Source organism: Abrus precatorius, unplaced genomic scaffold (genome assembly GCF_003935025.1).
Source record: "Abrus precatorius isolate BTA unplaced genomic scaffold, Abrus_2018 Scaffold10, whole genome shotgun sequence".
Classification (NCBI taxonomy): Eukaryota; Viridiplantae; Streptophyta; class Magnoliopsida; order Fabales; family Fabaceae; genus Abrus; species Abrus precatorius.
This window is the reverse complement of record NW_020874292.1, coordinates 16,660,911-16,676,351: the sequence shown is the minus strand read 5'-3', so window position 1 is coordinate 16,676,351 and position 15,441 is coordinate 16,660,911. Positions and strand designations below refer to the sequence as shown.

The following is a 15,441-nucleotide window of genomic DNA, read 5'->3' as shown; positions in this document are numbered from 1 at the left end:
ATAAGAAACCAAAAGAAGAGGGAAAGGGACCCATGAAGTCAATACCCCAGACATCAAAGATGTCACAATATAGGATAGGTTGCTGAGGCATTTCCTGTCTCTTGGTGATCATTCCTCCTGACCTCTGGCAGCTCTCACAGACAGAATATGTTCGCCAAGAGTCCTTGAAAATGGAGGGCCAGTAAAAGCCTGAGTCCAACACCTTTCTTGCTGTTCTTTGAGGTCCAAGGTGTCCTCCCACAACCGAATTGTGGCAAAACTGCAATATGGATGGGATCTCCTCATCAGGGACGCATCTTCTGATCACTTGATCATTACAAAACTTCCATAAATAAGGGTCGTCCCACACATAATGTTTGGCATCGCTCTTAATTTTGTCCATTTGAATTTTTGATGCATTTATAGCGAAAATTCCTGAAACCAAAAAATTAACCAAATCAACATACCAAGGTACATGTGATGTGCACAACTCTAAGAGTTGTTCATCAGGAAAATCATCCTTGAAGGGAATGAGTTCAGGGACTCCCTCTATTCTGCTTAAATGGTCTGCCACCAAGTTTTGTGCTCCACTTCTGTCTTTAATCTCCAAGTCAAATTCTTGAAGTAAGAGCATCCACCTTATCAGCCTAGGTTTAGAATCTGTCTTTTTTAGCAAAAACTTCAAAGTAGAATGATCAGTGAACACCACAACTTTTGATCCTAACAGATATGATCTGAATTTATCTAATGCAAACACTATGGCCAATAATTCCTTTTCAGTTGTGGTGTAATTGGATTGTGCAGTGTCTAAGGTCCTAGAAGCATAATAAATGACATGAGGGACCTTACCAACCCATTGTGCAAGGACAGCTCCCACTGCATAATTTGAGGCATCACACATCAGCTCAAAGGGTATTGACCAATCTGGAGGTTGGATAATTGGTGTGGTGGTTAAGGCTTTTTTAAGGAAGTTGAAAGCCTCCTTGCAGTCCTCATCAAAGTCGAATTCAACATCTTTTTGCAGCAGCTTTGAAAGAGGAATTGCAATCTTGGAAAAATTCTGGATAAACCTCCTGTAAAATGCTGCATGGCCCAAAAAAGAACGAACCTCCCTCACGCATGAGGGGTAAGGAAGGTGTGAAATAACATCCAATTTTGCAGGATCAACCTCAATACCTTTTTCAGAGATTATGTGTCCTAGAACTACACCCTGCTCTACCATGAAATGGCATTTCTCAAAGTTAAGTACAAGGTTAGTTTCAATACACCTCTTCAAGACTTTTTCTAAATTGACTAAACATGCATGAAAGGAGGTGCCATAAACTGTGAAATCATCCATGAATACCTCTATGCAATGCTCCACTAAATCAGAAAAAATACTCAACATGCATCTCTGGAATGTGCCAGGAGCATTACATAGGCCAAAAGGCATTCTTCGATAAGCAAAGGTGCCAAAGGGACATGTAAATGTGGTTTTCTCCTGGTCTTGAGTGGAAAGTGGTCCTTCCTTGTGGCCTGGTTCAGACGCCGGTAGTCTATGCAGACTCTCCAGCTGTTCTGGACTCTGGTAGGTATCATTTCATTCTTCTCATTCCTGACCACTGTAAGTCCAGATTTCTTGGGGACCACTTGCACAGGGCTAACCCAAGTGCTATCAGAGATTGGGTATATGATCCCAGCTTGAAGCAACTTTGTGACCTCCTTCTTCACCACATCTAGGATGATGGGATTCACCCTCCTTTGAGGTTGTCTCACCGGTTTAGCATCTTCTTCCAACAAAATTCTATGCATGCACATGGAGGGACTAATTCCTGGTATATCAGCAAGTGTCCACCCAATGGCTCTTTTGTGCTTTTTGATCACTTCTAGCAACTTCTCCTCTTGATCACTATCAAGCTTGGTGGAGATGATAACTGGGAGCTTTTCATTTGGTTCCAAATAGACATATTTAAAATGCTCCGGTAGAGGCTTTAACTCCAATGTGGGAGGTTGCTCTATAGAGGGAAGTGATTTAGCATTTTCATTTGACAAAATTTCTGCAACATTCAAATCAAAGGGGTTAGATTCAACTGTATTTGCTAAATCCAATACTTCACATTCCACCCCTATGGAATTATCAACTTCATCAACACTAAAACTTTTAGAACTTTCATTCAAATAATCAGAATTTTCAGCACAAGTATCATATAAAGAATTTTCATAAGATTCACAAACAAAAGCATCTACATAATGGGAAAAATTAAGAAAAGAGTTTCTCAAAATTTCGGTCCAGCTCTCATCCACTAATGCATCAAATACGTCAATATGGAAGACACAATGTTCTTCAATCGGATGTTTCATGGCATCCAATATGTTGAAGCGCACAATGTTATCCCCAAATTCCATGGTGAGTGAACCGGCATGTACATCAATCTTCGTTCTTGCAATCTTCAAGAACGGTCTTCCCAAAATGATAGGTGCAGAATTTTTGAGTGACTCTTCTTCTTGCATGTCAAGGATGTAGAAGTCAGCTGGAAATATGAGGTCATTCACCTTCACCAACACATCTTCAACAAGTCCAGCTGGGTGTGTTGTGCTTCTATTGGCCAACTGAATCACTACACCTGTGGGCTGTAAGGGACCAAGAGATAGAGAAGAAAAAATAGACAATGGCATAACATTAATGGATGCTTCTAGATCTAGCATTGCATTGTCTATCCTATTATTACCAATGATGCATGGAATAGTAAATGTTACTGGGTCTTTACACTTCTCAGGCATTGTGGTTCTTTGTTTCTCAAAAAGTGCAGAAACATTCCTACCCATGTTGATTCTTTCATTACCCTTCAGACGCCTTCTATGTGTACACAAATCTTTCAAGAACTTGGCGTACTTGGGTATTTGTTTAATTGCCTCCAGTAAGGGTATGTTTACCTCAACTTTTCTGAAAGTGTCCAAGATTTCTTTGTCACTCTCCTCAGCTTTCTTACTTGGTTTGGCAATCATAACCCTTTGAGGGAAAGGTGGTGGAATTCCCCTTTCAGCTTCTTCTACCACTTCTTGAGTGGTGGGTGCATTTTCTTCCTCCCTTTCATCAACCAAGGGGCTTGGGATCTCCTTCTCCTTAGGCATTTCAGGCTCTTGCATTACCTTCCCAGACCGCAGAGTAATTGTACTGACATTATTTGGGTTTGTGACTGTCTGTGCTGGGAGGTTGCCTGAACCTTGGGACTGAATTTGATTTATAGAGGAAGCCAACTGTCCCATCTGGTTCTCAATTGTTCTGATACTGGCCTCTGTTCGCTGTCGAAAATTAATGTTGCTTATGGCCATTTGCTGCACAAGCTCCTCCAATGATGGCTCATTCTTCTGACAAGAAGAGGCTTGGGATAAGGATGCTTGCTGCTCTTGGTGAGGTTGTTGCCCATGTTGTTGATCATTCCATTGGCGTGGCTGATGTGGCCTACCTTGACCAGCTTGGTATTTGTTGCTTTGCTGATTTTGCTGGTTGGAATTTCCTCCCCACCTCAAGTTTGGATGATTTCTCCAGCCCGGGTTGTACCGGTTTGAAGAAAGATCCCAGTTTGGTTGTTGCTGTTGCTGCTGAAAAGGAAATTTGTTAGTGTAAATATTTGTAGCATAGGCCTGGGGGTTACCTTCAGGAGTATCTGACTCCTGCAATGTGGGGCAACTGTCTGTATAATGATCTGCAGCTGAGCATATTCCACAAAGTGTAGCTGGAACTGGTGGTGGAGGTGTTGCAGAGACAGCACTCTTTTGCATTGCAGCTAATTGCTTTACCATGGAGGCTAGCTCATCAATCTTGTGCTCCAATTTGTTTGGTTCTGTAGCTTGAACTTCATGCACACCTCTAGTAACACAAGAATTCTGTCTAGTTGCAAATTGCTGGGAGTTGGCAGCCATGTTTTCTATCAAGTTCCTTCACTCGCTGCATCGATCATACTCCTATCCATTGGGTGTAATCCCTCATAGAAGTACTGGATTAACAATTGATCGCTAATTTGGTGGTGGGGGCAGCTGGCACATAGTCTTTTAAACCTCTCCCAGTATTCATAGAGAGTTTCTCTTTCTAGCTGCCTAATTCCACAGATCTCCTTTCTTATAGATGCAGCTCGGGAGGCCGGAAAGAACTTCTCTAGAAAGAGTCTTTTGAGGTTGTCCCAACTTGTTATTGATCCCGGTGGAAGGTAGTATAACCAGTCCTTTGCAGTGTCCATTAATGAGAAAGGGAAGGCCTTCAATTTGACATGCTCCTATGGGACACCTTGAGGTCGCATGGTGGAGCACACAATATGAAACTCCTTCAAGTGTTTGTGAGGGTCTTTGATAAATGCTTTCTATACTTGATCCTACATTGTAATTCATGAATGATAATTGAGAGTTTTAAGCTATTCATTGAGAAAATTTACTATTATTAATTTCATTTTATTCATATTTCAGGAAAAAGGATCAAGAAGTGAAAGCCTTAAAGATGTCGAAAAAAAAAGAAAAAAAGAAACCAGAGATATACACGGGCAAGTACATGCCCGTGTATATGAGCGTGTATCTCACTGGTCGCGTCAATTGAAGTGTATCATCAAGACCAGAGATGTACACGGCCAGATACATGGCCGTGTACATGAGCGTGTACTTTTATGGAAAGCTTTGAAAGGCATCTATTAGAAAACAGAGATGTACACGGCCAAGTACATGGCCGTGTACTTTTACGCGCGTCAGAAATTTAACTTTTGCGAGAAAATTAACCCTAGGATAATTTCTATAAAAGGAGAACTGAACTCAAACCTAAAAGGGAGGCAGTTTTTGGAGACGAAAGACTCAGAGACGGCAGGAGGATAGGATCAAGCGTTTTAATTCATCTCTTTTGTAATTTTAATTTCAAGATGTTTAGGTTCTAACTTTCCTTTGAGTATCTAGACGTAATGAATCCTAATTGACTAAATTTTCTGGAATTCTTCTAATGCTATTTCATGTTCTTTACTCTTGGGTTTAATTGAGTAGTATCAATTTTCTCTATCTTGTTTTCTTGTTTGAATTTGAGTAAAATTCCTGTATGAAATTAACATTGCTCAATTAAAAAGACTTGAATGTATTTCTAGAGATAGAAAGACGTGAGTTTTCTGTATTAGGATTAACCCTAATTATGGAATTCATAATGAACTTAATGCAACCTAGGGGTATTAATTAAGGAAGAGATTCCGATTAATCAACTGAGGGTTAGGAATCATTATCCTTGAGAAAGGTATTGATTTAATTTGGAATTTCCTGCAGCGATAAGGGTTTGGAACTAAGTAGTTGAAGAAGAATTTCAGTTATTTGGACACTCAGGGGGATTTACAGTCTAGATACTTGCCTTTTTACATTGAATACCTATATTCATAATTTTCTATAATTTATTTTCACTAGAATATCTGTTCCTTTTAATTTATTATTCTTTCACTTTTACCAATTTCATTAACAAGGTTTATTTTTCATATTTATTAACAATTACGCAATTAAGGAAAAGTTTCTTAATAACAGTCCCTGTGGATACGACACTTGGTACTTTAATTTTAATTTTAATAATATTACTTCGACAACGGGTACACTTGCCCAGTGATCAGATTTTTACACACCAGTCTTCACCTGCAAAACCGTGGAATTTAGGTAGAAGGTGAATTAATCCAGTTTTCAAAACAAAAGGAGCGTCCACATCTGGATATTGGATGCATAATGTTTGGTATGTGACATCCGGTGCAGCTAGCTTCTTAAGAGTCCTCTCGTCACCTGCCATTGCTCCAAAACTAGAGTTAAGTGAAAATGGAGAAGAGTAAACAAAATTTGGTGTCACAGATTGCAAAGATACAATAGGCGATGATGATGATTCAGAGTGTTCAGAGTGATCCCTATGTGTCCTAAGGTTCCTATAAAAAGTCCTATCAATCTCCTGGTCTAATGGATACAAATCTCCAGGGTTTGATCGAGTCATGCACTAGATATCAACTAACTAAATTGAAAGAAAATTAAGTAAATGAAATAACAAGAGCAATTTAAAAATCTCTCTGCAGAATTATGTAGAATTATGCAGCTTAAAGTGCAGAAAAAAACAGAGAAATATGCAGCAAAATGAGTGCAGAAAATTGAGAGTGAGTAATTGAAAAATTGCGGCACTAGAATGAAGGGAATGATGCAGAAAATCATGCAATGATAATGCAGAAACAGACCATAAAATTCGTATGACTATCAACACAATACAAAAACTCAAAATGAAACAAACGTACTAACATGCAAAACACAAAAACAGAGCACCAATCATGTTCAACTTAAGTTCAGCACCAATAATTCCCCGGCAACGGCGCCAATTTGATGAAACAATTTTTACTACTCGTCATGCAAAAGATTGTCGTTAATCCTCATCAAATATGCAAAGAAATAAATGCAGTACTAGGGTGCTATCCTAAGTCGTCTCCAAGGAATTTTTGGTTGGGAACATACATCGAACAAGTGTAAACATATATTTTAAAGCAAGTAAATTGGGGGGAGGTTTGTCAATTTCCAGATTTTAATCAAGAACGAAATGTAAAATAATGAAATTTAATCAATTAAAATGAGTAATCCCTAGTCAAGCAATGAGTTCTATCATTATTCTTTCAAATGATTCAACAATCCCCTTTCTTTCCCTTGAATTAAGTTAATCTAACAAGTGAAGACTAACTTTAACATCCCAATTAAAATTAAGCATCTTAATGGGCTCCAATCTCTATCCCTAAGATTAAGCAACCTCAAGGATTAATCAAAATTAAGCAATTTTGAATTAGAATTTCGTTAGGTAAATTAGGGTTCATTAAGCAATGTTCCCTTCATGCAAATTCTATTTCATTCAGAGATTGGGGTTAATAAATTCAAGGAAAGAAAGATTTGTATCGCAATTAATCCCAAGAATTCAAGATTCATGTGCATTGACTAGGAATTACAAGAAAGTTTAGCCCTCCATATGGATGGGCTTCACGAATGAGAGAAAGAAATGCAAGAACGTAAACATCATTAATGTAAATTCGACAACAATCAAAGGAGAAATTGGAAATTAAAACCTATAGAGGACCCTTGGCTGTCACCCAAGACTCTAATGTCGTAAGAAATTATCCCAATTTGGCAAAGAAAAATTGTGTAAAATGTCAAAAGTCCCGTACCCTAATTCCTAAAATCTATTTATAGTGGATGACATGTCACCAAAGTGTCCACTTTTGCCTTTGAAAGTGTCCACTTTGGGCCTTGAAAGTATCCACGCACAGGATGGAAGGATTGCCGCTTCTCTAGAGTTGCCACTATTTGTGCTGAAAGTAGCTACTTTGGTGCACGTGGTTACTTTGAGAGCCCATAGTAGCGACGCGCAGGAAGGCTTCAAAATTAGCGTCCCTGGAGCTTCTGGAGTTGTCACTTTTGGGCTTGATAGTAGCTACTTTGGTGCGCGTGGTTACTTTGAGAGCCAATAGTAGCCACGCGCATCATGCTTCCAATTTAGCGTCCCTGGAGCTTCTGGAGTTGTCACTTTTGGTCTTCAAAGTGGCTACTTTGGAACTTTTAATGCCCAGACTTGCTGTAGTTGCCACTTTTGCTCCCAAAAGTGGCTACTTTGGGGGCAACTTTCATCCAAGGACCAAGATTTCTCAAATTTAACTTGGGCATTCTGCAAAATCATCAAGATAATTAAAATTGCAATCTATATCTATGTAATTAAATGCAAATTAACCAAAATTTAATAAACCTATGATATTTACTCAAAATGTGATTTCTATATTATTTGCACTATCTAAGTCCATTTCTTCTATTAAGGAGCACCAAAAAGGCAAGTAAAAATATAATAAAAAGTGAATTCATCATGCCACTTAGTCCACCTTTCGTGTTTTCTTTTCTTTCTCTGCTTAGATGCCCTCAGTTCCATCAGGAGAAACATCATTATGCCCCTGAACTTTGAGTACGTCATCTATAAAAAGGGGTTCAACTCTTTGTCTCTATTTTGCATTTATTTGTAGCTTACTTTTCCTGCACCATACTAGATAAAAGACAAAAAATATTTCCTTATTTTAATTATTCTCTTTTCCTTTTAATCTAGTTCTCTTTTGTATTTTGCTTTTATGCTCTGATTGCATTTCCCATCCAACTCTTACTCATTCTCATTTTTGTACATATTTATTGTCCCTACCATTTTGAACATATTTTCTTGTCGGGTGAATTGTACTCTCATTTTGCAAGTTATTATCACCTTTGCCATGGTAGTGAATTGGGCCTTTTTACTTCTTTTCTATGTGCATATTACATGTATTTTTGCATTCATCTTCTAGAACTTGCCTTGTTTCTTAATTAAATATGCATTGTACAATTTTCCATCTAGATGATTGAGGCCTTCTTTGCACATACCCTTCCCCCCACCCTTGCACTTAATTCCCTTGTTCCCAACTTCTTGCTTTTGCCAAACTTAGTCCACAAAAATAATTCCCTTTCCTTAATAGAGGTATTTCTTTTGAGTTGCCTCAAGATTGAGTGCAAGAAACTAAGTTTGGGGTGTTGATTATGCTTGTCGTTGCTTGAGGACAAGCAATGTCTTAAGTTTGGGATGGTGGACAGTATACATGTTCATAATACATGTAAAAAAAAAAATGATTGTCAAAGTTCATGACATCAAAAAAATATGAATGAATGAATGAAAAAGGAGAAAAGAAAGAAAGAAAAATATAGCAAGGCATTTGAGTTGAAAAAGGATTTCCACATAAGGTAAATTAAAAAAATATATGCGGTGAAAGAATGCTTGAACCTCTTAAGCTACATCATTTAAGGCATTCCACTCTAGTTGTTGTACTAAATCACTCAAAAGAACTCCCTCCTCTTGAGTACCCACTTGATCTTGTGACCCTCCTTGATTAAATTTGAGCCTATCCTAACCTCATTTGTGACCAACAAAGCCCTCATGATAGGTGGTTCATTGTGTCTAGGCAAAGGAGATTGAGAATATGGGCAAGCCTATGGTAAGGTGAGGCAAAATGCATGGATTGAGGGAAAACACTTAGCCTGAATTGTTATTGAGTGATGAGTGAAACACCACCTTGTGAGATGGATAGTTTCTTTGCATTATGTGAGTCACATAAAACCTGCTCGATTCTTTTGTTTCAATTTAGTGGGACTTTGCATGGAATATTTGATATGAATATGATTCCTCTGTTGAATGAGTCTATGGTTGTGAAGATGTTGGAAGTGCTAATTAAAGCATGAAGTTGAAATGAAAAATTCTCAAAAAATTTGGATAAATCCAACCCTCTTCATTTAATTTGCTTGAATTTTGATTTGCTTGAGGACAAGAAAAGGCTTAAGTTTGGGGTTGTGATGAATCCACTTTTTATTATATTTTTACTTGCCTTTTTGGTGCTCCTTGATAGAAAAAATGGACTTAGATAGTGCAAATAATACAGAAATCACATTTTGAGTAAATATCATAGGTTTATTAATTTTTGGTTAATTTGCATTTAATTACATAGATATAGATTGCAATTTTAATTATCTTGATAATTTTGCAGAGTCCCCAAGTTAATTTTGAGAAATCTTGGCCTTTGGATGAAAGTTGCCCCCAAAGTAGCCACTTTCAGGAGCAAAAGTAGCAACTACAGCAGGTCTGGGCATTAAAGGTTCCGAAGTAGCTACTTTCAACCTTCATAGTAGCAACTCCAGAGAGCTCTAGGGACGCCATTTGAGAAGCAATTTGCGCGTGGTCACTATTGCCTTTCATAGTGGCTACGCGCATCCAAAGTAGCTAATTTCAGCATGAAAAGTGGCAACTCCAGAGAATTGGCAAGCTTACGTAAATATGCGCGTGGACACTTTCAAGGGCCAAAGTGGACACTTTCAAAGGCAAAAGTGGACACTTTGCTGACATGTCCTCCACTATAAATAGATTTTAGGAATTAGGGTACGGGGACTTGAACATTGATTTTTCTTTGATTCTCTTTGCCAAATTAGGACATTTTCTTTCCAGAGCTTTGGAGCCTTGGGTGACAGCCATAGATCCATTATAGGTTTTAATTTCCAATTTCCCTTTCATTCTCATTGATTTTACATTAATGTTGCTTACATTTATGCATTCCCTTCTTTCATTTGTGAAGCCCATCCATATGGAGGGCTAAATTTTCTTGTAATTTCTAGTCAACTTATATGGTTCTTGAATTCTTGGATTTAATGGCAATATTACTCTTTCTTTCCTTGGATTTATTAACCCCAATCTCTGAATGAAATGAAATTTACATGAGGGGAACATTGCTTAATGAACCCTAAATTACCCAAACAAAATTCTAATCCAAAATTGCTTAATTTTGATTAATCTTTGAGATTCCTTGTTGTTTGCAATCTAACACTAGCAAGTGCACTAGGATTGCAGCAAGTGATGAGTAAATTTAAGATCAGAATATCGTCTCCACAGGGAATTTAGGTTTCAAGTACCACTTCACAGAATTATAACCATTTGAGCCATACGAATTTTTGAAGGAGATTTGTAACATATAACAGCAATAAACCAAAGCAATTAAAGCAAAGAACTTGCAGAGAAATAGAGTATAAGATTTGTGATGAAATGAAATAGCAATGAAGGATAGTTAGGAATTTACTTCACAAGAATATCAATATCAATCCAATTAAATCCTCTGAACATTCAAGCAATTGAATAATTGACAATCAGTTTCACATATATCTAGCCAAAGGTTAATTCCTTAACTCATTGACCCTAACAATCCACTAAACCTCCCTAATCCCTTAGGTGAGATTCAATTTCAGGTTGCATTAAGAATTAGAACTATAAGATTGCAGAATTAGGTCTCCTTATCCCTAAGAAATCCCTAAACTCTGGTTGCCAATTCAGATCGGAGCAAACAATCCAATTCCCATTGGTAAAGATTCCTCTTGATTAATCAAATGAATTTCCATTCAGAGATTGCATGAAAAGCAGAATTAACAACTCAATTAATCCAAGAACTTAAAGTTCAGAAGATAAAGTCGAATCAATACATCAATTCAAGTTCCATAAACCCCTAACTATGGGAAATTAAGCACACATTGCAACAAAAACAGAGAAAGAAGAAGATGAAGATGAAGAAGAATGCAAAGCAGCCATGGCCACGAGCTCCAATCCGATCCCTCTTCTTGGAGCTTCAAGCTTCGACCCCAGTCTTCTCTCCACTCTCTCTCAACGAGACTCTAACTAACAAAACAGAAAATGAGCAACCGATCCCGGTTTTCGCGCTTCAATCATGTATATATAGAAACCCCACTTCTGCGTGTTGTCACTTTTCTTCACAAGAGTAACCACGCAGAAGCTTTATGTAGTGCGCGTGTTCACTTTCAAGAGCAAGAGTAACCACGCGCAACTTGCAGGGTTGAAGGCTTCTCTGGAACATTCACTTTTATTCAGAATAGTGGCAACGCAGGAGGTCAAGGGCTGCGCGTGATCACTTTCGTGAGTAATAGTAACCACGCGCAAGCTATTCTGATACAAGTGCCTCTGGAACGCTCACTTTCGCTGGCGAGAGTGACAACGCACACTGGCAACGCTCACTCTTGTAACTAAAAGTGATTACGCACAGGCTCCTCTTCTCATTTAGGCTCTGGAATGATCACTTTCACTAACAATAGTGATCACGCCCAGCCTACATCCCATCATTCTTGTATTTTGGAGTCCAACATTGCCATTCTTCCTCTTCCTTTCCATTGATGATCCATTTCCATGACTTTTGCTCAGCTTATTCCTTCAAAACAAGATAAATTCCTTAAGAACTAAGCATAAATTCTACAAATGCGAAAATAACTACAAATTGAATTAAAACTTTCAATCATTCTCTTTTTCTGAGTTTTTCCTGCTTTCTTCATATATTTTCCTTATTAAATGAGCTAGAATTATGCTAAAATATCAGTAAAAATATGGATTCATCAGCGTGGTCACTATTGCCTTTCAAGGGCCAAAGTGGACACTTTCAAAGGCAAAAGTGGACACTTTGCTGACATGTCCTCCACTATAAATAGATTTTAGGAATTAGGGTACGGGGACTTGAACATTGATTTTTCTTTGATTCTCTTTGCCAAATTAGGACATTTTCTTTCCAGAGCTTTGGAGCCTTGGGTGACAGCCATAGATCCATTATAGGTTTTAATTTCCAATTTCCCTTTCATTCTCATTGATTTTACATTAATGTTGCTTACATTTATGCATTCCCTTCTTTCATTTGTGAAGCCCATCCATATGGAGGGCTAAATTTTCTTGTAATTTCTAGTCAACTTATATGGTTCTTGAATTCTTGGATTTAATGGCAATATTACTCTTTCTTTCCTTGGATTTATTAACCCCAATCTCTGAATGAAATGAAATTTACATGAGGGGAACATTGCTTAATGAACCCTAAATTACCCAAACAAAATTCTAATCCAAAATTGCTTAATTTTGATTAATCTTTGAGATTGCTTAATCTTAGGGATAGAGATTGGAGCCCATTAAGATGCTTAATTTTAATTAGGATGCTAAAGTTAATTTTCGCTTGTTAGATTAACTTAATTCAAGGGAAAAATAGGGGATTATTGAATCATTTGAAAGAATAGGGATATAACTCGTTGATTGACTAGGGATTATGCTTCTTAATTGATTGAATTTCACTAGTTTACATTTTGCTCTTGATTAAAATCTGGAAATTGACAAACGTCCCCCCAATTTACTTGCTTTAAATTCTATGTTTACACTTGTTCAATGTATGTTCCCAACCAAAAATTCTTTGGAGACGACCTAGGACAACACCCTAGTACTGCATTCATTTCTTTGCATATTTGATGAGGATTAACGACAATCTTTGTGCATAACGAGTAGCGAAATTCGTTTCATCACCCTTTTCCAACTAAGGTAGTAAAAATCTCCCATCCTCTTTTTTGGACCTGCTTAGAAAATTCAAGGTGCTCTCCTTCAGCTAGATCTAAATTCCTATCTTGAACTATTTTCCTCCTCAAGATATTATTACCCTTAAAGTAATTCTCGTGTGCAATGCTCCTGAATCTAGGGTCATGATCAGGTATAGTCCTTGAAGAAGGACCAGCTGAGAATCTTCCCCTCTTAGATCTTGGAGTTCCTCTAGGTGTGCTTGCCATGTTTCAACTGAAATAAAAAATTAAGTATGGAAAGAATGAATTTCAAGATTTGTCAAAATTGCAGCAAATATTTCAGCAAACTAAGCACTATTTCTAACTCATTACAGAGAAAATGTTGTCCTAAGACTGTATGTATCATCAATAAATCATCAATCAAGTATAAATCATCAAATTTCATTAATACAGAGTGCAGAATAGCATTCAGGCTCAACTCAAATTCTAATCAATTATGTGCAGTGTGGTAATATGCAGAGTGATACGATCAACTTGTGCAGAATCAACATTTATTGATAAAATTGTGAAATTTAGAATCAATCAGTGTAGTGTATTGGATGAAATTCATTCTGAAAACCCTTTTCTGTACAATTGATTAATTAAAAATTATTTCAGAATATTTCCAGCAATTTCAGATATTAATTATGTAGAAATTTTGCCAGAATTTGTTACAGAAATTGGGTTTCGCAGTCAAGTACAAGTGCAGCAACATGTTCATACGAAAATCCTTCATACAACATTAATCTTCCATTAAAAATTATAATTTGAGAATGGAATCAACCCATCAACCTTCAATTTCATATTCAAATCAATAATTTCACAGAAATTGCCCCCAATTTTAAATTCCCAAAATTTCCCCAATTCACACTCTGAAGAACCCTAATCAGAAATTTCAAAATTGAAGACAGAATTACCTAGAATTTAAGTGCAACAATGATGTAATCCTACTCGCAAATGATGAAGGAACAAATAATCAACAAAAATTCAGTGAATACTGAGTAGGAAAATCAAATTTTTAGAGCTGGGTTTCTAGGTTAGGGTGGATGCTTCAGCGTTATCACTCTAAATGGTTTAAATGGTTACGCAGAGTAGACACGCTGGAAATTTTGTAATGAATTAAACGTGAGCGTGTTTACTCTAAGCATTCAGAGCGTCTACTTAAATGGAAGTGTGCAAATCACGTGACCACTTTAAATGTTTGAAGTGAATACTTAAACTACTCACCTGTGCGCGTAGCTACTTCAAATGGGTAGAGTAGCTATGCAGAGATGCGCGTAGCTACTTCAAACGCCTGAAGTAGCTACGCAGAAGCCACTTTTCCAACTTTTTCTATATAACCTTGCGCGTGGACACTCTTAGTGGTTAAAGTAGCTACGTGATTTTACGCGTGTCCACTTCAAGTGGGTAGAGTAGCTACGCGTTTACTTCACTTCAAAATTCAGAATCCATGGGCTTCTGTGTAGACACTTTATGCACTTGAAGTGTCTACTTGATTGATCAACTTTCAGAATGGACTGCTGCACTTCAATTCTTCTTCCTCAAAATGTTGACTTACTTGATGAGCATCATTCCAACTACAATTCCACACATTGATCTTAGTTGAATTAAAATCTGCAAACACAATTAACAATGTGATTCATTATGAAAATCATATTCCACCATTACATTCAACTAAAATTCAGAAAATGCAGAATTTTTAAAATTAAAAAATAACTAAAAGTAAAAATTCCTAAACTAGATTCTAACAAAAGTAAAGGGTTAGAAATGTGAGTTGCCTCTCACAAGCGCTCTTTTAACGTCATTAGCTTGACACCTCATATTTCTCATTCAAGAGAAATCGACTTAACACAAGAAATGTTCTTTGTGAATGCCTCTCCATGATAAACCTTCAACCTTTGGCCATTGACTTTGAATTCTCTCCATGTTTTCTGATCCTCAATTAAAATATCTCCAAAGGGAGATATTTCTTTGATTAGAAAAGGTCGAGACCACCTTGATCTTAGCTTTCCTGGAAATAATTTCAATCTTGAATTAAACAATAAAACTTGTTGTCCAAGCCTGAGCTCTCTTTTCAGAATGAATTTATCATGGATCCTCTTGGTTCTTTCTTTGTATAGTTTGGCATTTTCATAAGCTTGTTGCCTAAATTCATCCAGCTCATGTAGCTGTAAAATTCTCTTTTCTCCAGCATTAGCCAAGTCAAAATTCATCCATTTAGCGGCCTAATATGCTTTATGTTCCAGCTCCAAAGGTAAATGACATGCTTTTTCAAAGACTAATTGGTAAGGTGACATGCCAATTGGAGTCTTAAAGGCAGTTCTATATGCCCATAAAGAGTCATCTAACTTCTTTGACCAATCCTTTCTTGAATTATTCACCACTTTTTCCAGAATTTGTTTAATTTCTCTATTTGACACTTCAACCTGTCCACTTGTTTGTGGATGATATGGAGTAGCAACCTTGTGTTTTACATTATACTTTGCTAAAACTAATTCAAGATGCTTGAAGATATTCTTTCTGACTTTTTGAATGTGAATTCTGCAAATT

At 37.2% G+C, this 15,441-nt stretch overlaps 1 pseudogene; it reads left to right on the top strand.

The window, feature by feature from the left end:
• Window positions 1–15,441, top strand: part of LOC113851966 — a 221,694-nt pseudogene that overhangs the window by 152,523 nt on the left and 53,730 nt on the right.